Consider the following 21364-nt stretch of genomic DNA (forward strand, 5'->3'; position numbering starts at 1 on the left):
TCCGGTTTTCTATACCCTTCCAAAAATTCACAAAAACCTGTCTTTCCCCCCCGGGCGACCAATTGTAGCATCTACGTGTTCTCTACTCTCACCTCTTGCTATTACCTTAGAGAAGATTCTCACACCATTACTGTGCCACATACCCTCATATCTTAGGGACACTTCCCATTTTTTGTCGTCTATCAAAGACTTGACCTCCATCCCATTGGATAGTATACTTGTGACACTTGATGTAAACAGTTTGTATACAAATATTGAGCATGGAAAAGGGATTCAGGCAGTTGGATCATTCCTTGACGCGTTTACTGACTTTGATGCTTTACAAAAGGAATTTTGCATTTCAACACTTAGGCTGGTTTTGTCAAAAAACTTTTTCATGTTTGAGGACCAATTTTTTATGCAAATGACTGGTACAGCGATGGGCTCCAATGTGGCGCCTCCGTATGCCAATATTTATATGGCTCAATTTGAACTTTCTCATATTTATCCCAATGTCCTCTTCCAGAGACATGCCTTAATCTGGAAGAGATACATTGACGATATTTTCCTGATTTGGCATGGGGATCAATCTTCCCTTAACACGTTTTTTGAAACTATTAATCATGCAGTCCCACGGCTTACCTTCACTTTACATTATCATTCTCACAAGATTAGTTTTCTAGATACGTATGTCATCTTGAACAAAGAGGGAACACTGTCTACAGATCTTTTCATTAAACCTACAGATAGGAATAGTCTTTTACATTTCTCGAGTTGCCACCCTAAACACATGAAGAGAGCATTACCATACTCACAGTTTCAGAGGGTTAACCGTATTGTCTCTGACAGTCACACTCGTGATATCCGACTTAAGGAAATGCAGAACAAATTTCGGAAACGGGGTTATCCTGATACTTGTCTCTCTATTGCACCCAAGATTTCTGGGCCAAGTATAGTAGGCCCCAGAGTGACATTTGTCAACACTTACCATCCTTTTATGTATGCCATTCATACAGTTATTCATACCCACTGGGCCCTCCTAAGGAACTCTTACCCTAATATACCTGAATTTCAAAACTTACCTTTAGTTTGTCATAAAAAATCTCAGAACCTTCGAGACATACTTGTTAGAGCTGACCTTGGCTCTAAAACAGTTAAAGATATACAGACTTTTCTATCTACACCCAAAAGGGGTACATTCCCCTGTCTTCATTGTCCACAGTGTTCGAATGTATCTAAGGGCGATTCATTCACACATCCCCGATCGGGTAAGAAGTTCCCGATCCGCGGATTTTTTACATGTGACTCGTCATTTGTCATATATCTCATTAGGTGTCCCTGCGGTCTCGGATATGTTGGAGAGACTATCCAGCATATCCGAGACCGCATCTCTCAACATAAGTCAACAATACGGTGCAAGAGAATGTTGCTACCCATACCAGCACATTTTGTCTCGAGGGGACATGACATCTCTCAGCTTCGCTTTCAGGTGTTGGAGCACGTTCCCCCCTTTAGACGTGGAGGCAATAGAATCCGTAGGTTGAGAGAAAGAGAGGCTTATTGGATTCATAGGCTGAATACATTGGAACCATATGGACTGAATAGGGAATATGAGGTTTTTTATTGATTTAAAAATTGTCTTTATCTGTCTTTAATCCTCTCTATGAGGATTTCACTTTATAGGTCTTCCTCAATTAAGGGCCTGTTTATTTTAAACTTAGTGAAATCCTTTCAGATTTTATTTAGATTTCATTCCTTTTATGTAGTCTTCTCTCTCTTTTTTTCATTTTAGGTCTCTGTTGTATATGCCTTGTAATATGATTATTATCTTTATTTGTCTTTTGGTTTTCTAATCGTTTTTATTATTTTTTTATGTTTGATATGTTTATTTACTCATAATAAATCATTTGGTTTTCATAGGTCAATTAGGTGCTTCTCAGGTATGGCTCGCCTTATATTGTTCCTTTCTACGTTTCCTATAATTTCTTTCTATCTACCATGCATCTCCTCTGTAGCTATGTATTCTTTTATAGCTATTAGTGTTTTCTCATATTTTCCTTACATCTCTCTTTCTCTTGCTAATACCCTCCTCTTCTTTTACTACGTATTTCTCCTGTACTTATGTCCTTAATCTTTTTCTTTGTGGTCTGTCCTGTTATGCGTGCCCTTTACTTCTTCCCGTTCTCATATTTGTCTTATTCGCGCACTGCCTTCGGCTTTTTCCGGCTTTCCCCGGCTCTGATACCTCTGCGCATGCGCAGTCTGTCCGTCACACGTCATCGCACAGCTGATTTCTGCCGGGCACACACTTCCGCCCCGGCCTCATTTAAATGAGCGTGCACTGAGAGCGCACACACACCGCCCAGCCCAGGCTATTGACTCACGTGGATTACGCAGGATTTGCCAGGTATTTCCTTATGCCTTATGGATTTTCTTTCTAATTTCTATTCCTTTTCATTAACTCTTTCGCTATTTCTATACTTATAGAAATTTATTCTCTCCAGCACCAGTGGATAGGTAACTATATGGCTATTATACGGTATATTTCTACTGTCCTTCTACTTTTATATTGCTCTTAGTCTCCTGATCCTTGTACTCCTGTTTCCTTTTGTGAATTTTTGTTCCCCTTTTTTTTCTCTTTCCTTATTTTTCTTTTCCTTTTTTTTCTTTGTCTGGTTTTCCTCTTTTTCCCTCCTATTCTTCACTCATTTTCCATTTTTTATGCCTCTCTCTTCCCTTTTTTTTTTTTTTTTCCCTTCTCGTCTAGCCTGCATGAGGAGCTCCTTTAATTGATGTCTTTTTACACATCTTATCATTTATGTCTGTATACAGAGTTACACTTCTGATGTGCTCACAGAATGGAGTTCATGTGCAGCCGATGGCCTTCACTATGTCAATATCATCATCGTTATTGCTGCAAATTATGTTCACTTCTATTTTATTTGTGCTGATGTTTGTCCACGCCACGGACATATAGAGCTGTATATATAAAAAACTTTATTTTGTATGAGCAATTTTGGTTGTAGCTTGTTTGATGACTTTATCTGTTGATCTATTATATACAGATAAACCTTGAGAAAGGCTCTGCGAGCCGAAACGTTGACGTTGGTTGAAAATCTGTCCTACGTTGTTGGCAATAAACATTTACTGAAATATTCAATTGTTGTCACGAACTCTATAGTGTGCCTTGGTGCTAATTTTTTCATACAGTGGTTTTTGCATCATATAGGCACCACCCTAAGGAAGCTGCGCATACCCTTTTTCGTGTTATATATTTATATCAGCCTCCATCTCAGATAGCACCACATCAGTTACAAGCTGGAAGCATTGCAGTACTGCCTCCGCCAAGCGGCAACAGGCTGTGCTGAAACTCATAAGCTTAGGTGATAAACCTCACACTGCTTGTGAGTTGTGGACAGCTGTGAAAGAGCAGGCAGATCTGTGGCTTAGACCGCTGAACCTACATCCCGGCATGGTCGTGTGTGACAATGGCCGTAACCTGGTGGCGGCTCTGAGGCGAGGTGAGATCACACACGTACCATGCCTGGCTCATGTGCTTAACCTCGTGGTTCAGCGGTTTCTTAAATCGTACCCCGAGTTGCCAGATCTGCTCGTGAAAGTACGCCGCCTGTCAGCTCATTTTCGCAAGTCGGCTACAGCTTCCGCCGCCCTTGCTGTGTTGCAGCAGCGTTTGCAGCTTCCGGCACACCGACTGGTGTGTGATGTCCCCACACGTTGGAACTCTACCCTCCACATGTTGCAAAGGATTTGTGAGCAGAAGAGAGCAGTTGTGGAGTACCAGCTGCAACAAGGCCGTCGATATTCAGGTCAGACTCCACACATAAGACCTCAGGAGTGGACCTGGATGTCTGACATATGTACCATCCTGACAAACTTTGAGGAGGCCACCAAGATGGTGAGTGGCGATGACGCCATCATTAGTGTCAGCATCCCACTTGTCTGTCTTTTGCAACGCTCTCTGCAGAGAATTAAAGAGGAGGCATTGCAGCCAGAGTATGATGAGATGGATCAAGAAGCCGTAGCGGGCGATTACACACAGCCCAGCCTCATCTCATCCCAACGTGCATTGGGGGACAATGAGGGAGAGGAGGAGGAGGAGGAGGAGGAGGAAGAACAGGAGCTGCTATCATGCGTTGTAGACGGTAGTACCTGTACAAGTGTCATACCGTTGGTTCAGCGTGGGTGGCCTGAGGACAGGGGGGAGGAGGAAGAGGAGGAGGAGAGCATGGTCAGTCGTCATCTTGGTGAGGACACGGAAATCTTGCCCGTTACCAGTCTGGCACGCATGGCTGACTTTATGTTACGCTGCCTTAACCGTGACCCTCGCGTTGTCAAAATGTTGGGTGACAGTCATTACTGGTTGGTGACACTTGTAGACCCCCGCTACAAGGAGAACTTTCACTCTCTTATTCCTGAGGTTGAGAGGTCTACAAAAATGGGTCAATACTAGAAGGCCCTTGCTGCAGAACTCTTAAAAAAATTCCCATCTGAACACGCTAGCGGCAGAGATCACAGTTCGTTGCCCAACCAAGGCGTACAGGCGAGAGAGATGCAACTCAAATCCAGCAGAGGCAGGGGAACACTGTCAATGTTCTGGGACAGTTTTCTGACACCCGCCCAGCTTACAAGCCCTGAGGCGCGGGGTACTCTCACAAGGAGTGGAAAGTTTCAAAAGATGGTGAGGGAGTACCTTGCCGATCGTACCAGCGTCCTCCGTGATTCCTCTGTGCCTTTTAATTATTGGGTATCCAAGCTGGACACTTGGAATGAACTCGCTCTGTACGCCTTGGAGGTCCTGGCCTGCCCTGCCGCTAGCGTGTTATCGGAACGTGTTTTTAGTGCCGCTGGGGGAACTATAACTGATAAGCGCACTCGCCTGTCAGCTGACAATGCTGACAAGCTGACCCTTATCAAAATGAACAAGGGCTGGATTGGGCCAGACTTCTCATCACCACCAAATGACAGCAGAGTAACATAAAGTCAAATCCACTGTGTTATTTCGGGAGGTGTATTCACATGCACCGCTTCACACCCACACATGGGTATACGCTTCCTCGTTTCGGCTGTTTAATCTTCTTCTCCTTATCCTCAGCCTCCACCACCACTATACCACCAGGGTGCCAGCATTGCAAGTTCCTCTGTCCTTATTTTTGGCAGCTTTTGCTTGCAAGGCATAAGCAAATACTATGGGACACCCACTCCCCAATAATGGGACTTATGTTTGTAATATGCTGTACTGCATGGCTCTTGTAAGGGGCATTGCAAGTTGCTCCGTTCTAATTTTTGGCAGCTTTTGCTGGGAAAGCATAAGAAAATACTATGGGACACCCACTCCCCAATAATGGGACTTATGTTTGTAATATGCTGTACTGCATGGCTCTTGTAAGGGGCATTGCAAGTTGCTCCGTCCTAATTTTTGGCAGCTTTTGCTTGGAAAGCATAAGCAAATACTATGGGACACCCACTCCCCAATAATGGGACTTATGTTTGTAATATGCTGTACTGCATGGCTCTTGTAAGGGGCATTGCAAGTTGCTCCGTCCTAATTTTTGGCAGCTTTTGCTTGGAAAGCATAAGCAAATACTATGGGACACCCACTCCCCAATAATGGGACTTATGTTTGTAATATGCTGTACTGCATGGCTCTTGTAAGGGGCATTGCAAGTTGCTCCGTCCTAATTTTTGGCAGCTTTTGCTTGGAAAGCATAAGCAAATACTATGGGACACCCACTCCCTAATAATGGGACTTATGTTTGTAATATGCTGTACTGCATGGCTCTTGTAAGGGGCATTGCAAGTTGCTCCGTCCTAATTTTTGGCAGCTTTTGCTGGGAAAGCATAAGCAAATACTATGGGACACCCACTCCCCAATAATGGGACTTATGTTTGTAATATGCTGTACTGCATGGCAAGTTGCTCCGTCCTAATTTTTGGCAGCTTTTGCTGGGAAAGCATAAGCAAATACTATGGGACACCCACTCCCCAATAATGGGACTTATGTTAGTAATATGCTGTACTGCATGGCTCTTGTAAGGGGCATTGCAAGTTGCTCCGTCCTAATTTTTGGCAGCTTTTGCTTGGAAAGCATAAGCAAATACCATGGAACACCCACTCCCCAATAATGGGACTTATGTTTGTAATATGCTGTACTGCATGTGACGCGCCCCCTGGGCCGTGTGTACACGTGTGTGGGATACCCGGTGCCAGGTCTCTGGGGTCTGTAGTCTTCGTGGCGGTGATCCGGTCCCATGGCTCAGGCTGATCAAACCAGTGGCAGTCTTTCTTAGGTTTTGAGGTTAATTGTCCGACTGCGCCACCCGTGGATTGCGGTCAGGGAGTACCACCGCTGCGAGGCAGACCGCTGAGGCTGGTGTTGTGTGCGCAGCATAGAATGGGATAACTCCCCTCGGGAGGAGTATAGCCTCAGGGCAGTGAGTGTGGATGATGGGGGTGATGGTGCACGAGCGCAACAGGAATGACTCAGAGTCTTTGCAGTGCAGTTCAGGGTCTTTACTGATGATTATAAGGTAGACCATCCCGGGAGTACTGGCTAGCATAAGAGGCCTGGTCAGTCTGTGAGCAAGCAGGAGTTCCCCTGGCCAGGTGGAGTTGTAGGCCTCCCCGTCTGTCTGCACTCTTCCTGGCTACCTTGCTGTAAGCGGGTAGAAGTAGCCCACGTCCCTGAGTGTACCGTGTAGTGCTCACCCGTATGGCTGGTGACTTGGGGCCTTCTGTTAGCCTCCGCTCCACGACGGCGGTGCTGGTCCCTTGCTTGTGACTGAGCCTCCGGGCTTCTATGGCCAGAGGACCTGAAATCCCCTGCCGGCTGGTTTCTGCTGCTGGATATATAAGTCCTCACAGCTTCGGACTCCTGTGTCCGGTTCCTATTGTCTTCTGCCAGGGCGAGCTCTGCTCAGCTTCCAGCCCCTGGTTTTTAGCTCCTAGCTCCTACAGAGCTCATTGCTGTTACTTTCCCTTGCTCTCACTCTGACTCTGACTGTTCTCTGACTCACTCAACCCCGCCCCAGATCCAGTTTATAAGGGCAGAATTCTCCCCTCCCAGGATTGGGGCAGGAGGATGTTGCATGTTTAAGGGATCCTGACCAGGAAACCTCCCACTTGCTCTCCGACGTAATATCTCTATTACTGTGGTGACCAGACCCCTGGGGTGCCACACATGGCTCTTGTAAGGGGCATTGCAGTTCCTCATAATTTTTGGAAAGCCTTCCATTCACTGCTTAGGCCAACAATGCACGGGAGACCCAGTTGCTATAAATGGAAAAAAAGGTTTAGTTAACGCCCTCTGACCTCCATGTCATTTCCAAGGGGCATTGGAGTGGCTCGAAATTTTTGTTAGGCATTGCACTCACTGTATGCCCTATAACTGTGTAGCCGAACCGCTCCTTTTGTTACAGAAACATATCCTACAAGACATATCTGGTTGACTGGCCTGATATTGATGTGAATGGTCCCTGTTCCTCCTGCTCTTTCTCCTTTGCCACTACCTCATCCATCATTTATCACCTGAAGCTTTGTTTTAACGGGAGTCATAGAACTTGGATAGTAGCAGGAAAACATCCAGCAATCCTCGGAGGAGGTAGGATATGCGCCAAAACGCTGACCACCTCAGGCCTAGCCGCTACTACATACATGCGCTTGCATTACAACAAAACAAAGCAGATGCTAACTTCTATCATCCTCATCATGCTCCTCACCTTGGCACTCTCAACTCCCCTGATGGAGAAGCCAGGGCCCACCGGAGGAGTCTGATAGTCCGATGGGCTCGGCCAATGCTGCCCTAAAGCAGGCCAGGCTAAGAAAAGTGTGGGAAAGGTTACCGGGACAAATAGGGGTGGCTGGGGACCGAGTATGGACACCCGGCCACCCCCTGGAGGCTGGGGAGCAAGCGGGGACACCCGGCCACCAGGCGGCTGGGGACTGAGTATGGATACCAGGCCGCCGACACAGCCATGGCGTGGTGGCCAGATTCCGCCTCCACATGCTTAAAAGGCCCAATTTAAAGTGCAAGCAAGCAAGCAGCATGGTATTGCAGCCTGGGGGTGGGTGGGTGGCAGGCTGCATACTTGCGCTTGCATTGCAAGGAATGGCAGAGGTACAATTGAACACTGCCCTGGGACAAGGACTTGAATGGGGATAGTTGCAAGCCTGCAACGACAGGTGCAAGGTGGGAGGCATCTTCGCATGTACCATGAACAGGGGTTTGGCATGCACACACTACAGCTGAATAGGCTCTCCTTCCCACTAAATGCACTGGGAAGGGCACAGGTAATGTTTTGGTATACGCGCTTAATCTTATGTATAAGGCACACCAGGACAAATATGGGCGGCTGGGGACTGAGTATGGATACCTCGCTGCCGAAGCAGCCATGAGGTAGTGGCCAGCTTCGGCCTCCTCCAAACTAAAAGGTCCCATTTCAAGTGCAAGCTAGCAGTATGGAATTGCAGTCTGGGGGTGGGTGGGTGGCAAGCTGCACACTTACACTTGCATTAAAAGAAAACATAGCAGATGCTAACTTCTGTCATCATCATCATGCTCCTCACCTTGGCACTCTCAACTCCACCGATGGAGAAGTCAGGGTCCACCGGAGGAGTCTGGTTCTCTGGTGGGCTCGTCCAATGCTGCCTAAAGCAGGCCGGGCTAAGAAAAGTGTGTGGGGGGATGTTCCAAGGAGAAATAGGGGCGGCTGGGGACCGTTTATGGACACCCGGCTGCCCCCAGGCGGCTGGGGACCGTGTGTGGACACCCGGCCGCGGGGAAACTGGGGACCGAGTATGGACACCCGGCCGCCGGGCGGCTGGGGACTGAGTATGGATTCCAGGCCGCCAACACAGCCATGACGTGGTGGCCAGATTCCGCCTCCACATGCCTAAAAGGCCCAATTTCAAGTTCAAGCAAGCAAGCAGTATGGCATTGCAGCCTGGGGGTGGGTGGGTGGCAGGCTGCATACTTGAGCTTGTATTGCAAGGAATGGGGGAGGTACAATTGAACACTGCCCTGGGACTAGAACTTGCATGGGGATAGTTGCAAGTCTGCATCTTCTGATGCAGTAAGGATCACTTATGATGGGCACACTTTTAGACAGTGACCTGGGAGATGCTTCCAGGGGTCTTCCCCATGCTGTTCCCTTGTCTTTTCAGCACTTTATGCATGTGTCACACAGCACATGGCCAGATAAGGTTGTAAAATGTTAAAATGACATTTCACGGTGAATGCATTTGTCATAGTTGAAAGCAATACAAAAGTGCAAAAACGCATAAAAAATGCTACTTGTGAACATAGCCAAAGGTGTGGAGGAGTATTTTTGTTTTTGGTCATTTATTTTAACTTATACACAAGTCTTTACCCTGGAAAGGATGTTCCTTAACATATTTCACAGGAAAAAAGTTCCACTTTCGTTTTTGAACGTTTTATTGTGAGCCAGTAAAAGTGGCTTACTACCTCTGACCACGTTGTTGACAGCAGTGACCTGGGGGTCAGAAATGCTTCCTGGGGCGATCCCCATGCTGTCCTCATGTCATTTGAGCACTGTCACTATCGTTTTGGGCACTTGTTAGGCTTTTAAAAGACTGCCGGGGGTGCCACCGCAAAAATGCTCGAGTCTCCCATAGACTAACATTGGGCTCGTTGCTCGGGTCGAGCACCCGAGTATCACGGCGAGCTCGGCCTGAGCTTCGAGCACCCGAGCATTTTAGTGCTCGCTCAACACTACTAATTAACAGATTCGTGCTCCATAGACTTCAATGTTAAAAAAAATGGCAGAGATCAGTTTTTGAAAAACAGACTACAAAGTTGTGTGTGCATAACTTTTTTGCCTACGGATTGATGCTGCATTCGTACTAACAGATCATTACTGGACATGTGAATATATCCTTATCCACACAGATGAGAAAAGTCTCAACTCCCACTTTATGTCAGCTCTCCATCAGATAACCTACTTCAATTACCAGTTCATAGTACGAGGTCGTAGAGGATCAGAGGGAGTGATAGAGTGATAGCTCTTTTTCCCTTTACAATTTACCTCTCCGGTCATATCATCTGTTATTCCCATAGATAATGATGTCATGTGATGACATCACAACCTCTCACCTCTCCGGTCATATCACCTGTTATTCCCATAGATAATGATGTCATGTGATGATATCAGAACCTCTCACCTCTCCAGCCATATCACCTGTTATTCCCATAGATAATGATGTCATGTGATGACATCAGAACCTCTCACCTCTCCGGTAAGATGGAAGATTATCTCCAGGGTGAGGTTTAGTATCCTCTCCACCATCTGGTCTCTGTCCTTATTCATCCTTAATGGGTCAATCAAGACAAATCTCCTATTTAAAAAAAACAAAACAAAAACGAAGATCCTTTATTGTAAAGAGGATGAGATGTTTAAAAAAAAAAATCAACAAAAAGGGAAAAACATAAAATACACCTGGAGATAATAAGGAGAAATCGTTTGATAAGATATAAAAGTGTAGATGTTGTATTCTCTCTGCTATTGAACAGAGGAATCACTTATTGAGGTAGCTCCTCAATGCTTGAGGTTAAAGGGAAACGGTCACCACAAATAACACTATTAACCTGCAAATATGCCATTAATCTGCAGGTTAATAGCGTTATTATGCTGCCCGGCGCCTGCAAATAGCCGAGTGCGGGGCGGCACCGATTCAGTCACCACTCTGAGTATAGAGAGCAACGGCTGTAACTGCGCCCTTGGCCCCATGACTGACAGCTGAGCCCCAATGTAGAGAGAGTGCAAGTCAGGGCCGGGGGAGTAGTTACAGCCGCCGCTCCCTATACTCAGAGCGGTGACTAAACTGGCGCTGCACTCAACCCCAGGACTGAAACCAAATGCTGGCGGGGAGAATAAAGTTAGCATTCGGCTGCGTGCAGGCACCGGGCAGCATAACGCTGTTAACCTGCAGATTAACCCCATATCTACAAGTTAATAGCGTTATTTATGGTGAAAGGTTCCCTTTAAAGCAAAGTCATAGTATCAGATTACAAGAAAAAAAATCCCCTACAGGGGGACACTAGTACTGTTTACTGAACCCCCCCCCCCCCCTAAAAATTAACCTTTATTAATTTAGTTAAAATATAGCCCTTAGGAGCACACATAAAGTGCTGTAAACAGCAAAGGTAGACAGAATACTTAAAGTGACTAAGCGCTAGACCAAAAAGGGTACAGCTATCAATCATACAGCCTCTAGAACATAAAAGCTCAACCGAGGCTATTCAACATGGTCCATTTCTTTAAATACATATTTTCATGATAAAAAATCATGATATGATCACTAGTCACCACTCGGATAAAACAAGCCAACAGGATACACAACACGAGTGTGAAGAGAGTGGTCAAGGTACCATCTCAAGGAAGGTCACACACTGGCAGAAACAAAAAATTGGAGTCTGACGACCCTGCACAGGACTATTACAAGGAACTAAACAAGTTGGTATCTTGTCTGCCTGACGAATCCATATGAGCCGATGACCTGATACCAGAGAGACCAAGAATAGGGATATTCCCAAAATCCACAAATCTGGAAATCCAGGAAGACCAATTATTTCACGTGTGGGCTCCATACTGAGCAAGTTTCTGGATGGGTAGAGGGTATTCTTAAACCTCTGGTAAAGGATACTCACAGCTTCATTCAGAATACGATGAACCTACTGAATAAACTAGCAGCAATAGGTCCTCTACCAGAAGGAACCATCCTGGCCGCCATGGATGTGGAATCGTACTCTAATATCCCACATCAGGATGGATTAGATGCCTGCAAAGTCTTCATGGAAAATACAGGAATTGATGCTGAGTCTGTGGTGAAACTTACAAAATTCATCCTCACCCACAATTACTTTGAATTTGATAACAACATATATCTACAGGAGACTGGAACAGCGATGGGAAGTAAAAAGGCTCCAGAGTGAGCAAATCTTTTCATGGCCAAGCTTGAAAGTGACTTTTTGTCTCATCAGGCCTCTGGCCTACTATCGTTACATTGACGATATTTTAATCATCTGGACGGGGTCTGAGCAACAGCTGAAGACGTTCCATGAACACTTAAATCAATTTCATCCCACCACCAACTTAACCCCTTCGCGACCTTGGGATTTTCCGTTTTTGCATTTTCGTTTTTTGCTCCCCTTGTTCCCAGAGCCATAGTGTTTTTATTGTTTGGTCAATATGGCCGTGTGAGGGCTTATTTTTTGCGGGACGAGTTGTACTTTTAAACGCCATTACTAGTTTTACCATATCATGTACTGGAAAACGGGAAAAAAAATTCCAAGTGAAGTGAAATTGCAAAAAAAGTGCAATACCACAGATGTTTTTTTTTTTTTCTATTTTTTTACCACGTTCACTGAATGCTAAAACTGACCTGCCATTATTATTCTCGAGTTCGTAGACACCAAACATGTACAGGTTCTTTTTCATTTAAGTGGTGAAAAAAATTTCCAAAATTTGCTAAATTTTTTTTTTTTTAAATGGCGCCATTTTCCGAGACCCGTAGCGTCTCCATTTTTGGGGATCTGGGGCCGGATGGGGGCTTGTTTTTTGCGCAGCGAGCTGACGTTTTTAATAATACCATTTTTGGGCAGATCCGATGTTTTGATCGCCCGTTATTGCATTTTATCAGATCGGATTAATTATTTTTTTATATTGATAGATCGGGCGATTCTGAATGCGGCGATACCAAATATGTGTATGTGGGGTTTATTTTTTATTATTTTATTTTGAATGGGGCAATAGAGGGGTGATTTAAACTTTTATATTTTTTAAAAATATTTTTAAAAATATTTTTTTAAACTTTTTGCTTGTTTCTATAGTCTCCATAGGAGACTAGAAGCAGCAACTGTCCGATCGCCTCTGCTACATACAGATGATCAGCAGATCACCTGTATGTAGCAGAAATTCTCCTGTACTATGAGCACCGACCACTAGGTGGCGCTCATAGTAATCTTTACATGACCAACCACTGGTGTCTGCTGCAGACCCAGGGTTGTCATGACCACCCATCGGTGACCCGCGATCACGTGATGGGGTCACCGATGGGCGGGGCTAATGCCGCGCTTCCGGTGCGGCGATGTTAAATGCCGCTGTCAGAGATTGAGAGCGGCATTTAACATGTTAACATTCCACCCGTGGCTGTTGCGGGCACATGTCAGCTGTAATAATCAGCTGACATGTGCCCAGTTCAGTATGGGCTCAGCGCCGGAGCCCTCACTGAACCGGGGGTGCTGGCCTGGGGCGTACGAATACGCCCTGGGCCAGTAAGGGGTTAAACACTGAATTACTCCTGCACTGAAATTAACTTTTTGGACACCATCATTAAGCTACAGAACAATGAAATAGAGACATCCCTGTACTGGAAGCCAGTCGACCGTCCAACATACCTTAAATGGGACAGTTTCCATCCAAAACACACAAAAAACTATTGTCTACAGCCAAGCCATCAGATACAATCAGATATGTTCCAACCCTATGGATAGAGACAAAAACCGTGGTGGCCTCAGAAAGATCTTTTTGAATCAGGGCTACCATCCAACAACAATTGAGAACCAGATTACAAGAGCCACCAAAACATCAAGGAATCATCTCCTACATTACAAAACTAAACAAAAAAGCAACTGGGTGCCTCTGGTAGTCACCTACAATCCAAACCTGGAGGTGCTAAGGAGAGCTGCATGGAAACTACAACCCTTACTACAAAAAGATGCCCGATTACAATCCATATTTCCAGACCCCCCACTTCTGTGTTTCAGGCAGCCCCCAAATCTAAGAAGCATCATTGTCAGAAGCTCCCTGTCATCTCCTCCAGCTACAGGAACCTTTCCCTGCAACCAAAAAAAATGTAAAACCTGTCCGTTTATATTAACCACGAACAAGATAAAGATCCCCAATTCACATCAGTACTACAAGATCCCAGGTACTTTCAGCTGAATCATATCTAATGTAGTGTCCTTAATTATATGTACTAAATGTCCAGCTGGGGGTCTATATGTTGAGGAGAGAGGGCAAAAACTTAGAACAAAGATGAATTCTCATCGCCACACAATAAAAGAAAAAAGAATAGATCTAACCGTGGCAAAACATTTTTGTATCATTAAGTTACTGGTATTAAAAGGTAATTTCAAATCTCAGAGAGACAGGACAGTCTGGGAATATAAACTCATGACGACCTTTGACACACTCAGTGCAGGAATGAATATGTCGCATGGATTTATGTCATTCTACATCAACTAAGGAATGTGCTCCTCAGACCTGTGGGGGCATAACAAAACTTGACCAGACTTCAATAACGGGACAATAAAACTCACACTCCTTATCTATGAGCTATTCCAATATGTATGGCCACAACTGTTTATCCTTCTCCCATAATGATAGTTCTGCTTTACATCACTTGTCTCATCTATTGAATTATTTCTGTGTCTTATTGTGTATAAATATGTGACTCTTCAGATTTTGTGATATACCATGCCTGATGAAGAGACCAGAGAAGTCTCGACAGCTTGCAATTTGTTACCATCTTTTCAGTTAGCCATTAAAAGGTATCAACCACTGAGGACTCTCAAATCTAAACATATTATCTAAGAATCCAGGTCCAAAAAGAAGATGGAAGTTTTTTCTAAACCAAAGTGGAAAAATCAACTATATTTTGAATCAGTTTGGAAAGTCAGAAGCCAAAAGGTATATCAACCCCAATGGAACCATCCTACTTAAAGTTGGAAGAAGCTGATCTGTTACCTAACAATGAGAAATACAGACAGTCAGTGGGGGCACTTCTCTATATAGCAACTATGACTCGATCAGATATCGCAGCAACAATTGGAATTGCCTGCAGATATGTGGAAAAACCGCGCCAAAAAGACTGGAATACCATTAAGAGAGTTCTTCGATATTTGAAAGAGAGAGATCTAAAACTCAGCATTGGTGAATTAAGTGATGCAAAAAGGCTATTTGTTCAAGTTTGGAGAAAGTTCAGTTTCTTGGTCTAGCAGAAAACAGGTGTCTGTAGCCTTGTCATCTACAGAAGCAGAGTATGTGTCTGCAGCCCACGCAAGTCAAGCGGTCATTCGATCTTGGTAAGCCATCAGCTCATCCGACGGTGATTTATGAAAACAACCAAGGATGCATTAAACTTTCATGCAGTGAGAAGATAAATGCGAGAACCAAACACAATGACATTAAATATCATCACCTGCGTGATCTGATAGAACGTGACATTACTTGAGTTTGTTTATTGCGAAACTGACCAGATCATAGCTGATGTTATGACAAAGCCACTTCCAAAAGCTAAAATTGAAGAACTCAGAATCAGTATGGAACTAGCAGGATAAGTGGTTGTTGAGTGGGGGTGTTGGAATAACGCTTATTATTGTATATATTGCATCAATTACTATGTACTACTGTTTAATAGTGCATAAGTTTCTGTTTCCAGCAAGAGAGTTATATTGCTAATAATTCACTGAAAAACAAGGAAGTTTCCTTTCAAGCAGTGTGTGAGTGTGTGTGTGTGTGTGTGAGTGTGTGTGTGAGTGAGTGTAGCTGAAGCAAATTTTCACTTTGTAAGCTGACAGACAAGATGCGAAGATCCTAAGCTATAAGAAATACCAGTTGTAAGCTGTGTTATCTTTGTTCCTGAACAAACATATATTCACTGTTGACCTGCAGGACAGTACAGAGAGTAATCCGCTGCCAACACTTTTACGCTTTTTTTGTGTTTACTAAGTCCCCTATGTTATTCATATTCACTATTACTTTCCACTTCCTTTCTTACAGCAGGGTATATGCTGATTTTGTTTCTATCTTAGGTTTTTGATGTCTATCACTTTGTAAACAATCGCAAGGCTTGAACTGCTTGGTAAAGCACGATCTGAAGAGGTGACTGTCGTGTCTGGCTATGGCTATGTGCCCACGGTGCAGAAATGCTCCGGATTTTTCCTGAACGTTTCTGCATCTCTCTGGCATAAAAAACACATGCGGATTGTACATGAGGATTGTACATGAGGATTGTACATGAGGATTGTACATGCGGATTGTACATGAGGATTGTACATGAGGATTGTACATGCGGATTGTACATGAGGATTGTACATGCGGATTGTACATGCGGATTGTACATGAGGATTGTACATGCGGATTGTACATGCGGATTGTACATGCGGATTGTACATGCGGTTTGTACATGCGGATTGTACATGCGTTTTTCCAGCCAGGGACATGTGGATGCGAAGCGTTCTTCACTTGCATTTCCGCATGCTGCTTGTCAAGCGATTTTTAGCATCAGTTGGAAAGTGCTTGTCAACATGGTCACACTATATAAATCCATGCAACCGGCATGGATTTATATAGTGTGACCCGAGAGAATGTCAAAAAATAAAAAATAAATATTACACTTACTGTATCTTCTGATGGCCCCTGGAGTCCTTATCTCAGCTTGCCGGCAGATCGCGGTGGACTAAAGGACCTGAAGACGTCAGCGGTCGCGTGACCCGTCACATGACTAAATGACATCAGCGCAGGTCCTTGAGTCCACCGCAAGCTGCCGGCAAGCGAAGACAAGCGCACCGGGGGCCATCAGAAGGTAAGTATAATATTTATTTTTTATTTTATTCTTTTTTTACAGGTTCTATGGTACCCGGGTCCAGAGGAGTCTCCTGTCCTCCACACCCGGGTACCATCCGCACATTGAAACAAATGGATTCCGCATGTACAGATGCAGTGATGCGGAATCCATGCGTTCCAATGCAAGTCAGTGGCGGCGAAAACGCAGCGCTTCCGCAAAATAATTGGTAGTGCTGCAGATTTTTCCGCAATGATAATCCGCAGTGGAAATTTCCGCAGCATGTGCACAGCACATGCGGATTATCATTGGGGCAAATGGCAGGCCTTCTACCAAGCGTTTTTTAAGTGTTTCTGCAGCGGAATTGCTTAAAAAGCGCATAGTGGGCACACAGCCTATAAAGGAGTTATCAATAAACCTGCCGGACATGCGACTTTAGAGCGCAAAGTAAGAAGAGGGGTACCGGTAATGTGGAGGCCGCCAGGGTCACGACAACACAAATGACCCTGTTCTACTTCTGTTGTAGAACTACAAGTGACAGCATATCCTGTGTAATCCAAGTCAGGCATTCTGAGAACTAAAGATCTACACAGAAAGTCACACTGGAAACCACAGAAATATATAATAAGGCACAATGTTACTAATCATACAGGATATTATGTCACATGGAGAATATTAATAACGTACAACCTCCGGACCCTGATACAAAATGGTCTCTCTCTCCCCCATGTGTAGTGCGGGGTCTGTCGCTCTCTCTCCTCCATGTGTAGTGCGGGGTCTGTCACTCTCTCTCCTCCATGTGTAGTGCAGGGTCTGTCACTCTCTCTCTCCTCCATGTGTAGTGCGGGGTTTGTCGCTCTCTCTCTCCTCCATGTGTAGTGCGGGGTCTGTCGCTCTCTCTCCTCCATGTGTAGTGCGGGGTCTGTCACTCTCTCTCCTCCATGTGTAGTGCGGGGTCTGTCGCTCTCTCTCTCCTCCATGTGTAGTGCGGGGTCTGTTGCTCTCTCTCCCCCATGTGTAGTGCGGGGTCTGTCGCTCTCTCTCCTCCATGTGTAGTGCGGAGTCTGTCGCTCTCTCTCTCCTCCATGTGTAGTGCGGGGTCTGTCCCTCTCTCTCCTCCATGTGTAGTGCAGGGTCTGTCGCTCTCTCCCCCATGTGTAGTGCGGGGTCTGTCGCTCTCTCTCCCCCATGTGTAGTGCGGGATCTGTCGCTCTCTCTCCTCCATGTGTAGTGCGGGGTCTGTCACTCTCTCTCCTCCATGTGTAGTGCGGGGTCTGTCCCTCTCTCTCCTCCATGTGTAGTGCAGGGTCTGTCGCTCTCTCCCCCATGTGTAGTGCGGGGTCTGTCGCTCTCTCTCCCCCATGTGTAGTGCGGGATCTGTCGCTCTCTCTCCTCCATGTGTAGTGCGGGGTCTGTCGCTCTCTCTCCCCCATGTGTAGTGAGGGGTCTGTCGCTCTCTCTCCTCCATGTGTAGTGCGGGGTCTGTCGCTCTCTCTGCTCCATGTGTAGTGCGGGGTCTGTCGCTCTCTCTCTCCTCCATGTGTAGTGCGGGGTCTGTCGCGCTCTCTCTCTCCTCCATGTGTAGTGCGGGGTCTGTCGCGCTCTCTCTCTCCTCCATGTGTAGTGCGGGGTCTGTCGCTCTCTCTCCTGCATGTGTAGTGCGGGGTCTGTCGCTCTCTCTCCTGCATGTGTAGTGCGGGGTCTGTCTCTCTCTCTCCCCCATGTGTAGCGCGGGGTTTCTCGCTCTCTCTCCTCCATGTGTAGCGCGGGGTCTGTCGCTCTCTCTCCCCATTGTGTAGCGCGGGGTCTGTCGCTCTCTCTCCTCCATGTGTAGTGCGGGGTCTGTCGCTCTCTCTGCTCCATGTGTAGTGCGGGGTCTGTCGCTCTCTCTCTCCTCCATGTGTAGTGCGGGGTCTGTCGCGCTCTCTCTCTCCTCCATGTGTAGTGCGGGGTCTGTCGCGCTCTCTCTCTCCTCCATGTGTAGTGCGGGGTCTGTCGCTCTCTCTCCTGCATGTGTAGTGCGGGGTCTGTCGCTCTCTCTCCTCCATGTGTAGTGCGGGGTCTGTCTCTCTCTCTCCCCCATTGTGTAGGGCGGGGTCTGTCGCTCTCTCTCCTCCATGTGTAGTGCAGGGTCTGTCGCTCTCTCTCCTCCATGTGTAGTGCAGGGTCTGTCGCTCTCTCTCCTCCATGTGTAGTGCAGGGTCTGTCGCTCTCTCTCCTCCATGTGTAGTGCAGGGTCTGTCGCTCTCTCTCCTCCATGTGTAGTGCAGGGTCTGTCGCTCTTTCTCCTCCATGTGTAGTGCGGGGTCTGTCGCTCTCTCTTCTCCATGTGTAGTGCAGGGTGTGTCGCTCTCTCTCCTCCATGTGTAGTGCGGGGTCTGTCGCTCTCTCTCCTCCATGTGTAGTGCGGGGTCTGTCGCTCTCTCTCCTCCATGTGTAGTGCGGGGTCTGTCACTCTCTCTCCTCCATGTGTAGTGCAGGGTCTGTCGCTCTCTCTCCCCCATGTGTAGTGCAGGGTCTGTCGCTCTCTCTCCACCATGTGTAGTGCAGGGTCTGTCGCTCTCTCTCCTCCATGTGCAGTGCGGGGTCTGTCGCTCTCTCTCCTCCATGTGTAGTGCAGGGTCTGTCGCTCTGTCTCCCCCATGTGTAGTGCAGGGTCTGTCGCTCTCTCCTCCATGTGTAGTGCAGGGTCTGTCGTTCTCTCTCCTCCATGTGTAGTACGAGGTCTGTCGCTCTCTCTCCCCCATGTGTAGTGCGGGGTCTTTCGCTCTCTCTCCCCCATGTGTAGTGCGGGGTCTTTCGCTCTCTCCCCCATAGACATTGCAGGGTCTGTCCCTCTCTCTCACCCATGTGTAGTGGGGGTCTGTCACTCTCGCTCCTGCATGTGTAGTGCAGGGTCTGTCGCTCTCTCTCCTCCATGTGTAGTGCAGGGTCTGTCGCTCTCTCTCCCCCATGTGTAGTGCGGTGTCTGTCGCTCTCTCTCCTCCATGTGTAGTGCGGTGTCTGTCGCTCTCTCTCCTCCATGTGTAGTGCAGGGTCTGTCGCTCTCTCTCCCCCATGTGTAGTGCAGGGTCTGTCGCTCTGTCCTCCATGTGTAGTGCAGGGTCTGTCGCTCTCTCTCCTCCATGTGTAGTGCAGGGTCTGTCGCTCTCTCCCTCATGTGTAGTGCGGGGTCTTTCGCTCTCTCTCCTCCATGTGCAGTGCGGGGTCTGTCGCTCTCTCTCCCCCATGTGTAGTGCAGGGTCTGTCGCTCTCTCTCCCCCATGTGTAGTGCAGGGTCTGTCGCTCTCTCTCCTGCATGTGTAGTGCAGGGTCTGTCTCTCTCTCCCCCATGTGTAGTGCAGGGTCTGTCGCTCTCTCTCCTGCATGTGTAGTGCAGGGTCTGTCTCTCTCTCCCGCATGTGTAGTGCGGGGTCTGTCACTCTCTCTCCCGCATGTGTAGTGCGGGGTCTGTCACTCTCTCTCCCGCATGTGTAGTGCGGGGTCTGTCACTCTCTCTCCCGCATGTGTAGTGCGGGGTCTGTCACTCTCTCTCCCGCATGTGTAGTGCGGGGTCTGTCACTTTCTCTCCCGCATGTGTAGTGCGGGGTCTGTCACTCTCTCTCCCGCATGTGTAGTGCGGGGTCTGTCACTCTCTCTCCTCCATGTGTAGTGCGGGGTCTGTCGCTCTCTCTCCCCTATGTGTAGTGGGGGGTCTGTCGCTCTCTCTCCTCCATGTGTAGTGCGGGGTCTGTCGCTCTCTCTCCCCCATGTGTAGTGCGGGGTCTGTCGCTCTCTCTCCTCCATGTGTAGTGCGGGGTCTGTCGCTCTCTCTCCCCCATGTGTAGTGCAGGGTCTGTCGCTCTCTCTCTCCCTCATGTGTAGTGTGGGGTCTGTCGCTCTCTCTCCCCCATGTGTAGTGCAGGGTCTGTCGCTCTCTCTCTCCCTCATGTGTAGTGTGGGGTCTGTCGCTCTCTCTCCTCCATGTGTAGTGCGGGTTCTGTCGCTCTCTCTCCTCCATGTGTAGTGCAGGGTCTGTCGCTCTCTCTCCTCCATGTGTAGTGCAGGGTCTGTCGCTCTCTCTCCTCCATGTGTAGTGCGGGGTCTGTCGCTCTCTCTCCTCCATGTGTAGTGCAGGGTCTGTCGCTCTCTCTCCCCCATGTGTAGTGCAGGGTCTGTCGCTCTCTCTCCACCCATGTGTAGTGCGGGGTCTGTCGCTCTCTCTCCCCCATGTGTAGTGCGGGGTCTGTCGCTCTCTCTCCTCCATGTGTAGTGCAGGGTCTGTCGCTCTCTCTCCTCCATGTGTAGTGCGGGGTCTGTCGCTCTCTCTCCTCCATGTGCAGTGCGGGGTCTGTCGCTCTCTCTCCCCCATGTATAGTGCGGGGTCTGTTGCTCTCTCCCCCATATACATTGCAGGGTCTGTTGCTCTCTCCCCCATGTGTAGTGCAGGGTCTGTCGCTCTCTCCCCTATATACAGTGCAGGATCTGTCGCTCTCTCTCCCCCATATACAGTGTAGGATCACACACATACCTCCACCTGTGTGCTGACAGGACCTGTGTGACGTCACCGTCATGTGATCAGTCACATGATCAGGGGCGGAGCTCCAGGGTTCTCTGCTCAGTGTCTGCAGGACTCTGCTGTGCTGGATGATGTATAGTATTATAGAGGAGGACGGAGCAGAGCCGAGTGTGTAACGTGCGGAGCCGAGCGTGTAATGAGCGGAGCCGAGCGTGTAATGTGCGGAGCGGAGCCGAGCGTGTAATGTGCGGAGCGGAGCCGAGCGTGTAATGTGCGGAGCAGAGC

The 21364-nt window shown here is 47.4% G+C and overlaps 1 pseudogene; it reads right to left on the reverse strand.

The window, feature by feature from the left end:
• Window positions 1–21364, reverse strand: part of LOC141273908 (uncharacterized) — a 51260-nt pseudogene that overhangs the window by 25380 nt on the left and 4516 nt on the right.

This window comes from Phyllobates terribilis, unplaced genomic scaffold, assembly GCF_046119375.1.
Source record: "Phyllobates terribilis strain yellow unplaced genomic scaffold, ASM4611937v1 Scaffold_1__5_contigs__length_1240528914, whole genome shotgun sequence".
Lineage (NCBI taxonomy): Eukaryota > Metazoa > Chordata > Amphibia > Anura > Dendrobatidae > Phyllobates > Phyllobates terribilis.